This window comes from Apodemus sylvaticus, chromosome 1 (assembly GCF_947179515.1).
Source record: "Apodemus sylvaticus chromosome 1, mApoSyl1.1, whole genome shotgun sequence".
Classification (NCBI taxonomy): Eukaryota; Metazoa; Chordata; class Mammalia; order Rodentia; family Muridae; genus Apodemus; species Apodemus sylvaticus.
The window spans coordinates 188474880-188492616 of record NC_067472.1 but is presented as its reverse complement, the minus strand read 5'-3'; positions in this window follow the sequence as shown (position 1 = coordinate 188492616).

Sequence of the window (17737 nt, the reverse complement as noted above, 5' to 3'; positions counted from 1 at the left end):
CATAATCCTAGGCCCAACACCGCAGGGGTCTGAGCCAGACGGGCGTTGGCCTGCACCCAGGCCCTGGGCTGTTCGAGTGGCCATCGGGGCGCCAACCCAGCCAGGAGTTTTTTTTTTTTTGCCCCGGCCGGTGCACGCGCCGCCATTTTGCCTACAGGAGCCAGAGTGCTCGGGAGGGCAGAGACTGCTAACAAGCGTAGCCTGAGGCTAACAAAACGGGGGTCTAGGCCCCAAAAGGCACAGGACTGACCCCAAGAACTGGGCGGCTTGGTGGGCCATCTGTGTGTCAACCCGCCCAGGAGGTTATTAGCACAACAGACTCTCCCGGTGCTTTCGCGGAGCGCAGACGCGCACGCCCGCCATCCGGGTCACCTGGCGGACCCAAATAACAGACATAGCCCTAGGGGAACTTTGCTCGGACCTTGGCCTCCCAGGCGTTTGCCTGGACTCAGGGCCCAGGCGACAAGGCTAACCTAGGGTGCGCCAGCCCGGTTGGGGAAATCGGCTGCCCAGCGGAGTGAGCGGAGCACAGGGGAGGTCACAGCAACATTCACCTTCGGAGCTCCCTGGGGGTGCACACGGGTTCCACCTGGTCCACAGACACAATCTGGGGCAAGGCCTCAGGCAGAAGCCCCCAGCTCAACTCTCTCCGCTTCAGATCAGCCTGGGTGGCCGCCACATCTCCAGGTCCCTCAAGAGGCTAGTGGGGGCTTCCGGGCGGCCAGCTGGGAGAAGTCGGTGTGCTCCAATAAATCCTGCGGGCCCCAGCGGGAGCCTTCAGGTGCCTGCTTCGGGATCTGAACAGCCTGGACAACAGCACCCTGTCTATAGGCAGTGCAGAGTGTAAGCTGTGCACCAGAGGCCAACGGGGAAGGGGCAGCTTGCACTGGTGAGTCCAGCACTGACAAGACCAAGTAACACCAGTGAGAGCTAGATGGCAAAAGGCAAACGCAGAAACGTCACTAACAGAAATCAAGGCAATATGGCAACATCTGAACCAAATTCTCCTCTACCAGCAAGTCCTGGATACCCCATCACACCAGTAAAACAAGATTTGGATTTAAAATCACTGGTCATGATGCTGGTACAGGAACACATGAAGGACATTGAGGAGAAAATGGATCAAAAGTTAGAAGCCCTTGCAAGGGAAACACAAAAATCATTGAAAGAAATCCAGGAGAATACAAAAGCCAACAAGGAGGAAATGCAAAAAACACTTAAAGAAATACAGGAGAACTTTGCCCAACAGGCTGAGGTCATGAAAGACGAAACACAAAAATCTTTTAAAGAAATACAGGAGAACTTTGGTCAACAGGCTGAGCTCATGAAAGAGGAAACACAAAAATCTCTTAAAGAATTACAGGAAAACACAAACATGCAAGGGAAGGAGCTAAGCAAAACCATCCAGGATCTAAAATCAGAAGTAGAAACAACTAAGAAAACTCAAAGGGAGACAACTTTGGAGATAGAAAGCCTTGGGAAGAAATCAGGGGACAGAGATGCAAATATCAACAACAGAATACAAGAGATAGAAGAAAGAATCTCAGATGCTGAAGATTCCATAGAAACCATGGACTCAACAGTTAAAGAAAATGCAAAGTGCAAAAAGCTTGTAACCCAAAATATCCAGGAAATCCAGGACACAATGAGAAGACCAAACCTAAGGATTATAGGCATAGATGAGAGTGAAGATTTACAACTTAAAGGGCCAGCAAATATCTTCAATAAAATTATGGAAGAAAACTTCCCTAACCTAAAGAGAGAGATGCCCATGAATATACAAGAAGCCTACAGAACTCCAAACAGACTGGACCAGAACAGAAATACTTCCCGTCACATAATAATCAAAACACCAAATGTTCTAAACAAAGAAAGAATACTAAAGGCAGTAAGAGAAAAAGGCCAAGTAACATATAAAGGAAGACCTATCAGAATCACAGCAGACTTTTCACCTGAGACTATGAAGGCTAGAAGGTCCTGGGCAGATCTCATGCAGACTCTAAGAGAACACAAATGCCAACCAAAACTACTATATCCAGCAAAACTCTCAATCACCATAGATGGAGAAACTAAGATATTTCACGACAAAACCAAGTTCACCCAATATCTATCCACAAACCCAGCCCTAAAAAGGATAATAGGAGGACAACACCAATACAAGGAGGGAAACTCCACCCTGAAAAAAGCAAGATAGTAACCTTTCATCAAACCCAAATAAGTTAAGCAATCAAATTTAAAAAATAACGTCAAAAATGATAGGAAGTAACAATCACTATTCCTTAATATCTCTTAACATCAATGGACTCAATGCCCCAATAAAAAGACACAGACTAACTGACTGGATACGTAAACAGGACCCTACATTTTGCTGCTTACAGGAAACACACCTCAGGGTCAAAGACAAACACTACCTTAGAGTAAAAGGCTGGAAGACAATTTTACAAGCAAATGGTCTCAGGAAACAAGCTGGAGTAGCCATTTTAATATCAGATAAAATTGACTTTCAACCCAAAGTCATCAAAAGAGACTCTGAGGGACACTTCTTGCTGGTCAAAGGAAAAATACAACAAGAAGAACTCTCAATCCTGAACATCTATGCTCCAAATGCAAGGGCACCCTCTTTCATAAAAGAAACTTTATTAAAACTCAAAGCACACATTGCACCTAACACAATAATTGTGGGTGACTTCAACACTGCACTTTCCTCAATGGACCGATCAGGAAAACAGAAACTAAACAAGGACACAATGAAACTAATTGAAGCTTTGGACCAATTAGATTTAACTGATATATATAGAACATTCTATCCTAAAACAAAAGAATATACCTTTTTTTCAGCACCTCATGGTACCTTCTCCAAAATCGACCATATAATTGGTCACAAGACAGACCTCAACAAATATAAAAAGATAGAACTAATCCCATGCCTCCTATCTGATCACTATGGAATAAAAGTGGTCTTCAATAGCAACAGAAACAACAGAAAACCCACAAACACGTGGAGATTGAACAATACTCTACTCAATGACACCTTGGTCAAGGAAGAAATAAAGAAAGAAATTAAAGACTTTTTAGAACACAATGAAAATGAAAACACAACATACCCAAATCTATGGGACACAATGAAAGCAGTGCTAAGAGGAAAACTCATAGCCCTGAGTGCCTCCAAAAAGAAAATGGAGAGAGCATACATTACCAACTTAATGACACACCTGAAAGCCCTAGAACAAAAAGAAGCTATTTCACCCAGGAGGAGTAGAAGGCAGGAAATCATCAAACTCAGGGCCGAAATCAATCAAGTAGAAACAAAGAGAACCATACAAAAAATCAACAAAACTAGGAGCTGGTTCTTTGAGAAAATCAACAAGATAGATAAACCCTTAGCCAGACTGACCAAAGGGCACAGAGAAAGTATCCAAATTAACAAACTTAGAAATGAAAAGGGAGACATAACAACGGAAACTGAGGAAATCCAAAAAATCATCAGATCCTACTACAAGAGCCTGTACTCAACACAACTGGAGAATCTGGAGGAAATGGACAATTTCCTTGACAGATACCAAATACCAAAATTAAATCAGGACCAACTAGACCATCTAAACAGTCCCATAAAGCCTAAAGAAATAGAAGGAGTCATAGAAAGTCTTCCAACCAAAAAAAGCACAGGACCAGATGGTTTCAGTGCAGAATTCTACCAGACCTTCAAAGAAGAGTTAACACCAATACTCTTCAAACTATTCCACAAAATAGAAACAGAAGGAACACTACCCAATTCCTTCTACGAAGCCACAATTACGCTGATACCAAAGCCACACAAAGATCCAACAAAGAAAGAGAACTTCAGACCAATTTCCCTTATGAACATCGATGCAAAAATACTCAACAAAATTCTTGCCAACCGAATCCAAGAACACATCAAAACGATCATCCACCATGATCAAGTAGGCTTTATCCCGGGAATGCAGGGTTGGTTCAATATACGGAAATCCATCAATACAATCCACTACATAAACAAACTCAAAGAACAAAACCACATGGTCATTTCATTGGATGCTGAAAAAGCATTTGACAAAATTCAGCATCCTTTCATGCTTAAAGTCTTGGAGAGAACAGGAATTCAAGGCCCATACCTAAACATAGTAAAAGCAATATACAGCAAACCGGTAGCCAGCATCAAACTAAACGGAGAGAAACTTGAAGCAATCCCACTGAAATCAGGGACCAGACAAGGCTGCCCCCTTTCTCCTTATCTTTTCAATATTGTACTTGAGGTACTAGCTCGGGCAATTCGACAACATAAGGAGGTCAAAGGGATACAAATTGGAAAGGAGGAAGTCAAACTATCATTATTTGCAGACGACATGATCGTCTACCTAAGTGACCCAAAGAACTCCACTAGAGAGCTCCTACAGCTGATAAACAACTTCAGCAAAGTGGCAGGTTACAAAATCAACTCAAGCAAATCAGTGGCCTTCCTATACTCAAAGGATAAGCAGGCTGAGAAAGAAATTAGGGAAATGACCCCCTTCACAATAGCCACAAACAGTATAAAGTATCTTGGGGTGACTCTTACCAAACATGCGAAAGATCTGTATGGCAAGAACTTCAAGACTCTGAAGAAGGAAATGGAAGAAGACCTCAAAAAAATGGGAAAACCTCCCATGCTCATGGATCGGTAGAATCAATATAGTTAAAATGGCCATTTTGCCTAAAGCACTATACAGATTCAATGCAATACCCATCAAAATCCCAACTCAATTCTTCACAGAGTTAGAAAGAGCAATTATCAAATTCATCTGGAACAACAAAAAACCCAGGATAGCTAAAACTATTCTCAGCAACAAAAGAAAATCTGGGGGAATCAGTATCCCTGACCTCAAGCAATACTACAGAGCAATAGTGTTAAAAACTGCATGGTATTGGTACAGTGACAGGCAGGAGGATCAATGGAACAGGATTGAAGATCCAGAAATGAACCCACACACCTATGGCCACTTGATCCTCGACAAAGAGGCTGAAAACATCCAATGGAAAAAAGATAGCCTTTTCAACAAATGGTGCTGGTTCAACTGGAGGTCAGCATGCAGAAGAATGCGAATTGATCCATCCTTGTCTCCTTGTACTAAGCTCAAATCCAAATGGATCAAGGACCTCCACATAAAGCCAGACACTCTGAAGCTAATAGAAAAGAAACTGGGGAAGACCCTTGAGGACATCGGTACAGGGAGAAAGTTTCTGAACAGAACACCAATAGCGTATGCTCTAAGAGCAAGAATTGACAAATGGGACCTCATAAGGTTACAGAGTTTCTGTAAGGCAAAGGACACCATCAAGAGGACAGATCGGCAACCAACAAATTGGGAAAAGATCTTCACCAATCCTACATCAGATAGAGGGCTAATATCCAATATATATAAAGAACTCAAGAAGTTAGACTCCAGAAAACCGAACAACCCTATTAAAAAATGGGGTACAGAGTTAAACAAAGAATTCTCACCTGAAGAACTTCGGATGGCGGAGAAGCATCTTAAAAAATGCTCCACTTCATTAGTCATTAGGGAAATGCAAATCAAAACAACCCTAAGATTTCATCTTACACCAGTCAGAATGGCTAAGATTAAAAATTCAGGAGACAGCAGGTGTTGGAGAGGGTGCGGAGAAAGAGGAACACTCCTCCACTGCTGGTGGGGTTGCAAATTGGTACAACCACTCTGGAAAGCAGTCTGGCGGTTCCTCCGAAAACTGGGCACCTCACTTCCAGAAGATCCTGCTATACCACTCCTGGGCATATACCCAGAGGATTCCCCACCATGTAATAAGGATACATGCTCTACTATGTTCATAGCAGCCCTATTTATAATTGCCAGATGCTGGAAAGAACCCAGGTATCCCTCAACAGAAGAGTGGATACAAAAAATGTGGTATATCTACACAATGGAGTACTATTCAGCCATTAGAAACAATGAATTCATGAAATTCTTAGGCAAATGGATGGAGCTAGAGAACATCATACTAAGTGAGGTAACCCAGACTCAAAAGGTGAATCATGGTATGCACTCACTAATAAGTGGTTATTAACCTAGAAAACTGGAATACCCAAAACATAATCCACACATCAAATGAGATACAAGAAGAAAGCAGGAGTGGTCCCTGGTTCTGGAAAGACTCAGTGAAACAGTATTTGGCAAAACCAGAACGGGGAACTGGGAAGGGGTGGGAGGGAGGACAGGGGAAGAGAAGGGGGCTTACGGGACTTTCGGGGAGTGGGGGGGGGGCTAGAAAAGGGGAAATCATTTGAAATGTAAATAAATTATATCAAATAAAAAAAAAGACAAAAAAAAAAAAGTGAATACACCATTGATCCAGACATATGATCTATTACAAAGCAAAGGATAGAAGGAAGTTGGAATTGTTGCCACTATATTACTCTCCTAATGGGAACTAGGGCCATGGATATTAATTGATTATTATAAACAAGTGTTAATTAAATATGGAATCCCACTTGCAAAGACTAGTAAAGATGGTAAGAGGATCAGATGTGTGGGTAGGACATAGTTTAGAACTGATTAGCTCTACCCACCTACCTACCCACCTCACCTCCGGCCCTGCCTCTCCCCCGCTTTATTCTGGCACACCTCAGGCTAATCTCTTTTCTTGGCAGAAGCAGAACCTAATGTTGTTGCCTATGATATGTTTTTCCTCTTCTGGAATTTAAAAGTCACAATCCTTAAAGTTCTACATGCTTACACCTCAATACCTCTATAGCTGTCACACTCAAAGAATAGTGCTCTACACAATTCCACCTTAGCAAGGCGTGCCTGTCCATCTGAGTACCATCCACCATGAGTCAGCATGTCACCTTCCACTCAGCAACCTTCCCACCTGAGCATACTGCCTGTAATCCTGGAATGAGTTCCTTGTTCTTCCCACTGAGTGACCTCCAAAGACAAAAGCAGTGGAAACCCACACCGAGGTCCCATAGAGGTCTCACCTGCATGATAGACTTGAGGATGTCTCATCTGTCCATCTGCAAGAAGTTCCCCTAGAGGGTCAGGGGCCGGGGTCCTGGTAGAAGATGGCTACAGGCCTTTGGATGACTCCTCACCACAATTAGCATGAAGCCTATGAGGAGTGCAAAGATGAACATTTGTCCCCATGGTCCTGGTCTAACCACCGTCTACATTACTGCAAACTCCAGCAGAACCTTTAATGCTGAACCCCAACCTGTCTCTCCACTCACTTATGCAATTCAGGCTGTTGCCACTTCCTGTATCTCAGTGTCCAGGAGTGTATGCACCCACAGTTCCTGCTTGGGCAGCTAATTACCTGTTCTCTATCTTTTATTTTATTACCTTCATCCTAGATGTTGGCAAGTACACCATGGAATCATTCTACAGGACAAGGGGACATTGGAGAAAATGTCTGTTAATTTCTGGGGCTGTGTGTGCACTGATCCAGTCAGTTTCCTCTTTTTATTTACTCAGGCATGGACGCAAGGGTGATGCATATGTGAAGGACATTTCTTATGTGAATGTTCATGTGTGTGCTTCTGAGTTCCTGTAGTTGTGTGTGTGTGTGTGTATATGTTTGTTTGTGTGTGTGTGTGCGTGCCTGTGCAAGTGTCTCTGTGTGGAATTGTTTGTTGGTTTTTCAAGATAGAGCCTCTCTGTGTACTTACAGCTGTAATGCAACTCACTCAGGCTGGCCTTGAATTCTGAGACCCTCCTGTTCTTGCCACCCGAATGTTCAGATTAAAGTTGTATGTGTAGCTCACACGTGTATTCTTACAGCATGTAACTACTCTGTTCTTACTTTCATGTATGACTTCTAGAACAGGAGTACAATTGCATGTTACAGAATGTGGATCTCTGGCTTTGTACAAATCCAGCCCTAGTAAAGATGTGATTTCTCCAGAGTCTTCATTTTGCTCTCTAGGCAGTGACAGGCACAGACGGAAGCTGTGATAGATTGAATAGGTATGTTCTCCATATATTCACTTGTTTGAGTGCTCCATAAGGAGTGGCATTATTAGGAGGAGGTCTGACCTTATGTGACGAGTGGTCTTGTTAAAATAACTGTGTCACTGTGGAGGCAGGACTTTGAGGTGAGATATGCACAAGTCCTGCCCAACATGGAAGGCAGTCTCTTATTACCATCACGTCAATTTTTAGACATCTCAGTGACTTCTCCAGCACCGTGTCTGCCTGGACGCTGGCATGCTTTCCCACCATGATGATAATAGACTAAACCTCTGAAACTGTAAGCCTTACACAATTCAATGTTTTCTTCATAAGAGTTGCTTTGGTCATGGTGTCTCTTCACAGCAATGGAAACCCTGCCAAAGACAGGAGAAAAAGCAGAAGTGAGGGCAGACAAGAGATATAGGTATGGTGAGGCTCAGCAGTCAGGTGGAGAGAGGAGTCAATATGACAGAGGAGCAGTTGGAGCCTCTAGGTCTCTGATCACTGTGACTGGCGATTACTTCTTCCTGGCTATCTTAGGGCACACTAAGCTCTCTGGCTTTCCCTCATGCAATCTCTCTTTCTGACTATGCCTGTTCCCCTGTAATTCTTCTAAATGGGAAGTATTAAATGTCTTAGTCTGTTTTCTATTTAAGCAAATTACCAGATACTAGATAAATATGGTTAGCAGACATTTTAGAGGCTGTTATTTCCAGGCTCCTAGTGCTGGAATTACAGATTATGCCAACATGTCTGTCATGTTTCATGTGCTTAATAGCATGTTTGGAAGGACCTATCATATTGCACAATATAGTTCTAATCCACTGTGTGACTTGAGTTAATTTTTCTCAACTCCTCTATGCTTCCTCTGTATACCAGTTGGGGAAGACAACAGAGCTCCCCAAAGTGTGAATATTATGTCTGTTACTGCAGGGAATGCACCTCATGGCTCCCACCACATGGCTTCACCAATCCTGGGCTGAAATGATAACCCATGTTCAAAGTCAGTTCACCCAGCTTGGCAGGAGCAAGAACCTGGTATTAGTTAAGTCCAGGGCAGTACTGTGCCAAGGTCAAGAAAATACAGGTTGTGAGTCAGAAAATCACCATGTCTTCCTTCCATTTCTCCTTGGTAACCAGAATATAATCCTGATGAGGTAATGTGCTCAATAAGTCAGGCACTGGCTGAATATCTCAAGAAGGATGCTGCCTCCTTTTCTTCACACCATCTCTCCTTCTATTAAAGAGATGTGAAGTCTTGCTAAGAAAGAGCCTCCAAAGATGTGCATGGAAGCTTGCATTTCTCATCTCAGCATTCAAGAGGCTGAGATTAGGCAGAGACCCTTGCCTGGGTAGATTACCAAGACCCATCTCAAAATCAAAACTACTAAAAAGGCTAGTGATGTACACTGTGGTAGAGTAGTTGCTTTTCTTCCACCAGACACAGGTGAAACATCCTGGGTTTGTCTTTGTGTTAGGGCACTTTACTAGCATGTTTGATGTCTGAGATTCAATCTTCTGAAGAAAGATTGACATAAGGTGAGGAGAGATGGGGACTTATGGCATATAATTGAAGAAGTAGAGACAAATAGAGAGATTAATCCCTGAGATTCATTATATATGGCCTGGAACAAATTTACAGTTTTGTGTTAGGAATGAAGTCACTAATGAAGTCGGCAATAAAAGGCCATAAACTGCAAATGGGTACTTACTGATTGTGAAAGGACAGAAAATAAATGATCGACTAGTTTATCTATACAAGACTTCAAAATAATAAGACACAAGACAGATGATTTGTCTCTTGATAATTCAGAAAATTAAGTGTAAATCCATTGCTTTACACTTAAAATGAACTTGTGAGAATAAACAGACAAGGAATATTTGGTCAGATATGACTTTTTTTTTATTCGATATATTTTTTATTTACATTCCAAATGATTTCCCCTTTTCTAGCCCCCACTCCCCGAAAGTCCCGTAAGCCCCCTTCTCTCCCCCTGTCCTCCCACCCACCCCTTCCCACTTCCCCGGTCTGTTTTTGCCGAATACTGCTTCACTGAGTCTTTCCAGAACAAGGGGCCACTCCTCCTTTCTTCTTGTACCTCATTTGATGTGTGGATTATGTTTTGGGTATTCCAGTTTTCTAGGTTAATATCCACTTATTAGTGAGTGCATACCATGATTCACCTTTTGAGTCTGGGTTACCTCACTTAGTATGATGTACTCTAGCTCCATCCATTTGCCTAAGAATTTCATGAATTCATTGTTTCTAATGGCTGAATAGTACTCCATTGTGTAGATATACCACATTTTTTGCATCCACTCTTCTGTTGAGGGATACCTGGGTTCTTTCCAGCATCTGGCAATTATAAATAGGGCTGCTATGAACATAGTAGAGCATGTATCCTTATTACATGGTGGGGAATCCTCTGGGTATATGCCCAGGAGTAGTATAGCAGGATCTTCTGGAAGTGAGGTGCTCAGTTTTCGGAGGAACCGCCAGACTGATTTCCAGAGTGGTTGTACCAATTTGCAACCCCACCAGCAGTGGAGGAGTGTTCCTCTTTCTCCACACCCTCTCCAACACCTGCTGTCTCCTGAATTTTTAATCTTAGCCATTCTGACTGGTGTAAGGTGAAATCTCAGGGTTGTTTTGATTTGCATTTCCCTAATGACTAATGAAGTTGAGCATTTTTTAAGATGCTTCTCTGCCATCTGAAGTTTTTCAGGTGAGAATTCTTTGTTTAACTCTGTACCCCATTTTTTAATAGGGTTGTTTGGTTTTCTGGAGTCTAACTTCTTGAGTTCTTTATATATATTGGATATTAGCCCTCTATCTGATGTAGGATTGGTGAAGATCTTTTCCCAATTTGTTGCCGATTTGTCCTCTTGATGGTGTCCTTTGCCTTACAGAAACTTTGTAATTTTTTTTTAAAATTTTTTTATTCGATATAATTTATTTACATTTCAAATGATTTCCCCTTTTCTAGCCCCCCCACTCCCCGAAAGTTCTGTAAGCCCCCTTCTCTTCCCCTGTCCTCCCACCCACCCCTTCCCACTTCCCTGTTCTGGTTTTGCTGAATACTGCTTCACTGAGTCTTTCTGAGAACCAGGGGCCACTCCTCCTTTCTTCTTGTACCTCATTTGATGTGTGGATTATGTTTTGGGTATTCCAGTTTTCTAGGTTAATATCCACTTATTAGTGAGTGCATACCATGATTCACCTTTTGAGTCTGGGTTACCTCACTTAGTATGATGTTCTCTTGCTCCATCCATTTGCCTAAGAATTTCATGAATTCATTGTTTCTAATGGCTGAATAGTACTCCATTGTGTAGATATACCACATTTTTTGCATCCATTCTTCTGTTGAGGGATACCTGGGTTCTTTCCAGCATCTGGCAATTATAAATAGGGCTGCTATGAACATAGTAGAGCATGTATCCTTATTACATGGTGGGGAATCCTCTGGGTATATGCCCAGGAGTGGTATAGCAGGATCTTCTGGAAGTGAGGTGCCCAGTTTTCGGAGGAACCGCCAGACTGATTTCCAGAGTGGTTGTACCAATTTGCAACCCCACCAGCAGTGGAGGAGTGTTCCTCTTTCTCCACACCCTCTCCAACACCTGCTGTCTCCTGAATTTTTAATCTTAGCCATTCTGACTGGTGTCAGATGAAATCTCAGGGTTGTTTTGATTTGCATTTCCCTAATCACTGCTCTCCACAGTATGTCCACCAGATTCTATATACACTACCTGCTTCCCATGTTTGTTTTCATGAGAATTCCAGAAGCTTCTCTAGCAACACACCACAGTTGGAAGGAGAGAAATTCTAATCTACTCTAGAGACTCCAGTCAAATATTGACTCAAAACCCTTTGCAACCTGTGACCATCACTTCCTTTCCTACCACCTTTGTCCTCCTCACCCTGTCCTCCTGCACACCTCTTGGAGTGTGGACTATGGCACTGTGAATTTGTTTACATCGTGGTCTCCAGTAAAGGCAGGAGCCAGGTCCCAGCACTCGGGAGACAAAGGCAGGCTAGTCTCTGAGTTTAAGGTCAGTCTACAGACCAAGTTCCAGGACAGCCAAACATAACCAGTGAAAGACTTGGAAAACAGAAAGCTCATATGATGTAATAGAACAAGGGAGCCATAGTCCAGCCTCAGAAAGCAGCAGAACTCAGCAGATTCAGAAAGAACACACATCTTTAAAGACCTCTGGGGCACAACCAGCTTACTGGAGCAGTCAACCGTCCCCCTAGACCTCCACTGTCCAGACACCTCACCACCCACCTTCATCAGTGTCTTAGGGTTTCCTAAGACTTCATCATGGCTGAGAAGAGTCGCCATGATGAAGACAACACTTATAAAGAACAACATCTAATTGGGGCTGGCTTACAGGTTCTAAGATTCAATCCATTATCATCATGGCAGGAAGCATGGCAGCATCCAGGCGAGGAATATGCTGAAGGACCTGAGAGTACTATAACTTGTACCTAAGGCAACAAAAGTCCGGCTTCCAGGCAGCTAGGAGGAGGGTCTCAGAGCCCACCTACACAGTGACACACTTCCAACAAGGCCACACTTATCCCAGCAAGACCTCACCTATTCCAACAAGGCCACACCTACTCCAACAAGGCCACACATCCTAATAGTGCCACTCCCTGAACCATGCTTATTCAAACCACCATAATTAGACATGCTGATCCAGAAGGATACAGGTCAAATTTCTTCCCTGTATCCCTTTTCCTGCCTTCTGAGTCCTCTAGAGCATGTCCATCTTTACAGAGCAGCCACCTGGATCTCCACTATTCAAACTCCTCCCAACCTCACCCCAATCCTCTACTCGGTAAGTTTCCAGGGACATATCCCACTGCTAGGAGACTTGCACTGACACCTAAGTTCCATTTTCCCTGCCCCAAGGCTACCTACCAGAGGACTATTATACCAGAAAAATTGAGGTTATCCCCCTCCCAATAACTGCTATGCCAGGTACATCCACTGACAACCAAATGGCTAAGAGCTACAGTAAAAACACAAACAATAAAAGCAAGGCCAATATGACGCCTTCAAAGCACAACTATCCTACTACAGCAAGGCCTGGATATGCTAACACAATGAAAGCATGGGAAATGACCATAAATCTTATAAAGATAATAGTGACCCTTAAAGAAAAATGAATAAATCTCTTAAAAATACAGGGAAATACAATCGAGCAGGAAGACCCATTTAAAGAAGAAACAAATAAATCCTTTAATGAAATACAGAAAAATACACATAAACAGGTAAAGGAAAATTTAAAATGTGTTTAAGACCTGAAAAGGGAAATAAAAGCTGACAAGAAAACAAAACCTGAGGCAACCCTAGAAATGGAAACCCTAGGGAAGAAAATAGGAAGAAGAGACAGAGGCATCACCAGCAGAACAAAAGAGATAGAAGAGAGAATCTCAGATGTAGAAGATACAGTAGAAGAAATTGATACATCAGTCAAAGAAAATCATAAATCTAATAAAATTCCTGACACAAAACATCCAGGAAATCTGGGATACTATAAAAAGATCTAACCTAAAAATAATAGGAACAGAAGAAGGTGAAGAGTCCCAGCTCTAATGACCAGAAAAATATTTTCAACAAAATCATAGAAGAAAAACTTTTGCAACCTAAAGAACAAGATGCCTATAGCCATACAAGAAGCTCAAAGAAGCCAATTAGCTTGGAACAGAAAAGAAAATTCTCCTACCACATAGTAATCAAAACATAAAATCTAGAAATCAAAGAAAAATATTAAAAGTTATAAGAGGGGAAAGGTAAAACAAGACTCAACTTCTCAACAGGAACTCTAAAATCTAGAAGGACCTGTACAGATGTCTAGCTGTGTCAAAAAAAAAAAGACAAATGCCCAGAAAGACTATGATACTCAGGAAAACTCTCAACTGAAACAGATGGAGAAAACAAGACATTTCAATGCACAACCAAATTTAAACAATATCTATCCACAAATCCAGTGCTACAGAAAATACTACAATGAAAACTCCAACCCAAGGAGGATAATTACACCCAAGAAAACCCAGGAAATAAATAATTCTGTATCAGCAAAAACAGGAGGGGAAGCACACACACATACACACACACACACACACACACACACACACACACACACACACATTAAACCACCAACATCAAAATAATGGGAGCTAACAATCACTGGTCACTACTATCTCTTAACATCAGTGTATTCAATTCAACACTAAAAATATATAGGTTAACAAAATTGATGTGAAAACAGGATCTATCATCCCACTGCATGCAAGAAACACTCAGCAATAAAGATAAACATTACCTCAGAGGAAAGTGCTAAGAAAAATTTTCCAACAAAAAAAGTAACCAAGAGGCATGCTGCAGAAGCCATTTAATTAGATTAAATAACATCTAATTAAATACATGTTCAACAAAAAATATACAAAATATATGTGGAAGAACACTTCATTCTCATCAAAGGAAAAGTCCACCAAGATGATATCTCAGTTCTGAACATCTATGGCCCAAATGCAAGGGCACCTAAATTTGTAAAAGAAACATTGCTAAACCCACTCATTAGTAGTAGGGGGCTTCAATACCCAACACTTACAAATTGACAGGTCATCCAGAAAATATTAACAAAAATAATGAAATTAACTGACATTATGAATCAAATGCACCTAACAGATATCTACAGAGCATTTTTCCCAACCACAAAAGAATTATCTCTTCTTCGCAGCACATCACAGAACATTTCTCCAAAACTTACCATATAGTGAGTTACAAAGCTTCAATCCATATAACAAAATTCAAATAATGCCTAGTATCTCATCAGACCACCATGGATTAAAGCTGGACTTTAACAGCAACAAAAACAACAGAAAGCCTACAAACTCATGGAAAATAAACCACTCAATCTACTCAATGATCTATGGGTCACAGAAGATATTAAAAAAAAGAAATAAAGGCTTTCTAGATGAGTAGGATGGAAAGTGAATAACTCAAATAATAATAATAATTTTTTCAAAGACCTAGAAGTCATACCAAGGTATTTTATATTATCTGTGACTATTATGAAGGGTGTTGTTTCCCTAATTTCTTTCTCCTTTGAGTATAGAAAGGCTACTGATTTGCTTGAGTTAATTTTATATCCAGGCATTTTGATGAAGTTATTTATCAGGGTTAGGAGTTCTCTGGTAGAATTTTTGGGGTCACTGAAGTATAGTATCATATCATCTGCAAATAGTGATATTTTGACTTCTTCCTTTCCAATCTGTATCCTTTTGACCTCCTTTTGTTGTCTATTTGTTCTGGCTAGGCTCTAGCCTCATATGTAACAGAGGATAGCCCTCTCAGGCATCAATGGGAGAAGAGACCCTTGGTCCTGTGAAGGCTTGATGCCCCAGTGTAGGGGAATGTGAGGGTAGTGAGGCAGGAATGGAAGAGTGGGTCAGGAAAGACCCTAATAGAAGCAGGGAGAGGGGGTATGGGATAGGAGGTTTCCAGGGAGAACCCAGGAAAGGAGATAACATTTGAAATGTAAATAAATAAAATATCCAATAAAAAAACTAGTAGAATTCAACAAAATGTAGGCACAACCTACCCAAACTTATGGGACACAATGAAAGCAGAGCTAAGAGGAAAGTTCATAGCACTGAGTGACTTCATAGGGGCAGTTCCACAGCCCTCTGTGCACCAGGAGAAAGCTGGGCTCCCAGGAGTTCTTTCACTTTTGGGCCCGGAGGTGAAATCTCCACTTTCTCTCCAATAACTGTCAGGAGGGGAATGGCTAGGAGCACACAGAGCATAGGAAAAGTAGAGCAGCTGGGACAGGATCTTTCCAGTCGCCATCTGCACCTAGGAACTGTGTTGGATTCACAGCCCTCTACACACAGATCCTGCCAGAAGAGAGCTGGGCACCCAGGAGTGCTGACACAGGCTTACAGGCCCACAAGAAGGACAAGCTCCAGCCAAAGACAGCAATACCAACTAACACCAGAGATGATCAGATGGCTTAAGGCAAGTGCAAGAACGCTACCAACATAAACCAAGGCTATTTGGCAGCATCAGAACCCAATTCTCCCACCACAGAGAGTCCACCATACCCCAACACACCAGAAAAGCAAGAGTTGGATTTAAAACTGCATCTGACAGTGCTAACAGAGGACTTTAAGAAGGACGTAAATAACTCCCTTAAATAAATACAGAACACAGGTAAACAGAAGTCATTAAGGAGGAAACACAAAAATCCGTTAAAGAAGTATAGGAGTGCCTTCATAAATAAATTAGGGAGTTCTCATACCAAGAATTTAAAATTACATCTGAAATTTCTAGGTAAAAATTAAACACACCCAAGAAGAATAGATGGGAAGAAATAATGAAAATCAGGGCTGAAATCACTCAATTAGAAACAAAGAGAACAATACAAAGAATCAACAAAACCAAGAGCTCATTCTTTGAGAAAATCAAGAAGATGAACAAACCCTTGGCCAAATTAACTAAAAGGCAGAGAGAAAGTACCCAAATTAACAAAATCAGAGACAAAAAGGAAGATATTACAACACATATTGGAGAAATTCAAAGAAACCTTAGTTCTTACTTCAAACTCCTGTACTCCACAAAATTGGAAAATCTAAGTGAAATAGATGATTTTCTAGACAGATGCCAGTTATCAAAACTGAATCAAGATCAGGTACTCTATCTCAATAGTCCTATAACCCCTAAGGAAATAAAAGCAGTCATTAAAAATCGCCCATCAAAATAAAATGTCCAGGGCCAAATGGTTTTAGCACACAGTTCTACCAGACTTTCAAAGAAGAGCTATTACCAGTACTCCTCAAACTCTTCCACAAAATAGAAACAGAAGGAGCACTGCCAAACTCATTCTATGAGGCCATGGTCATGTTGCTACCTAAACCACACAAATACTCAACAAAGAGAATTTCAGACCAATTTCTCTTATGAACATTGATGGGGAAATATTCAATAAAATACTTGCAAACTGAATCCACAAACACACCAAAGACATCAACCAGCATGATCAAGTAGACTTCATCATAGAATTGAAAGGATGATTGAATATATGAACATCTAACCCATAATCCACCATATAAAAAACTGAAAGAAAAAAATCACAAGTTCATCTCATCAGATGCTGAAAAAGCTTTTGACATAATCTAACACCCCTTCATGTTGAAAGTCTCAGAGAGATCAGGAATACAACGGAAATACCTAAAAATAATAAAAGCAATGTACAGTAGGCCAATAGCCAACATCAAGTTAAATGGACAGAAATTTAGAGCATTTTCACAAAAGTCAGGGACAAGTCTGTTCTCTCTCTCTCTCTCTCTCTCTCTCTCTCTCTCTCTCTCTCTCTCTCTCTCTCTCTCTTTCTCTCCCTATCTCTTTCTCTCCCCCTGTGTGTTTATATGTGTGTGTGTGTGTGTGTGTATTCAATACAGTATTTGAAGTTCTAGCCAGATCAAGACAACTGAAGGAGATCAAGAGCATACAAAATGGAAAGGAAAAAATTAAAGTGTTGCTATTTGCAGATATGCAATAGTATACATAAGTGATCCCAAACATTCTAGAGAACTTTGACAGCTGGTAACCACCTTTTAGTAAAGCAGCTAGATACAAATTGAATTTAAAAAATCAGTTGCCAACATTTATACATATAATAAATGGGCTGAGAAAGAAATTAGGGAAAGAACACCCTTCACAATAGCCACAAGTAATATAAAATCTCTTGATGCAACTACA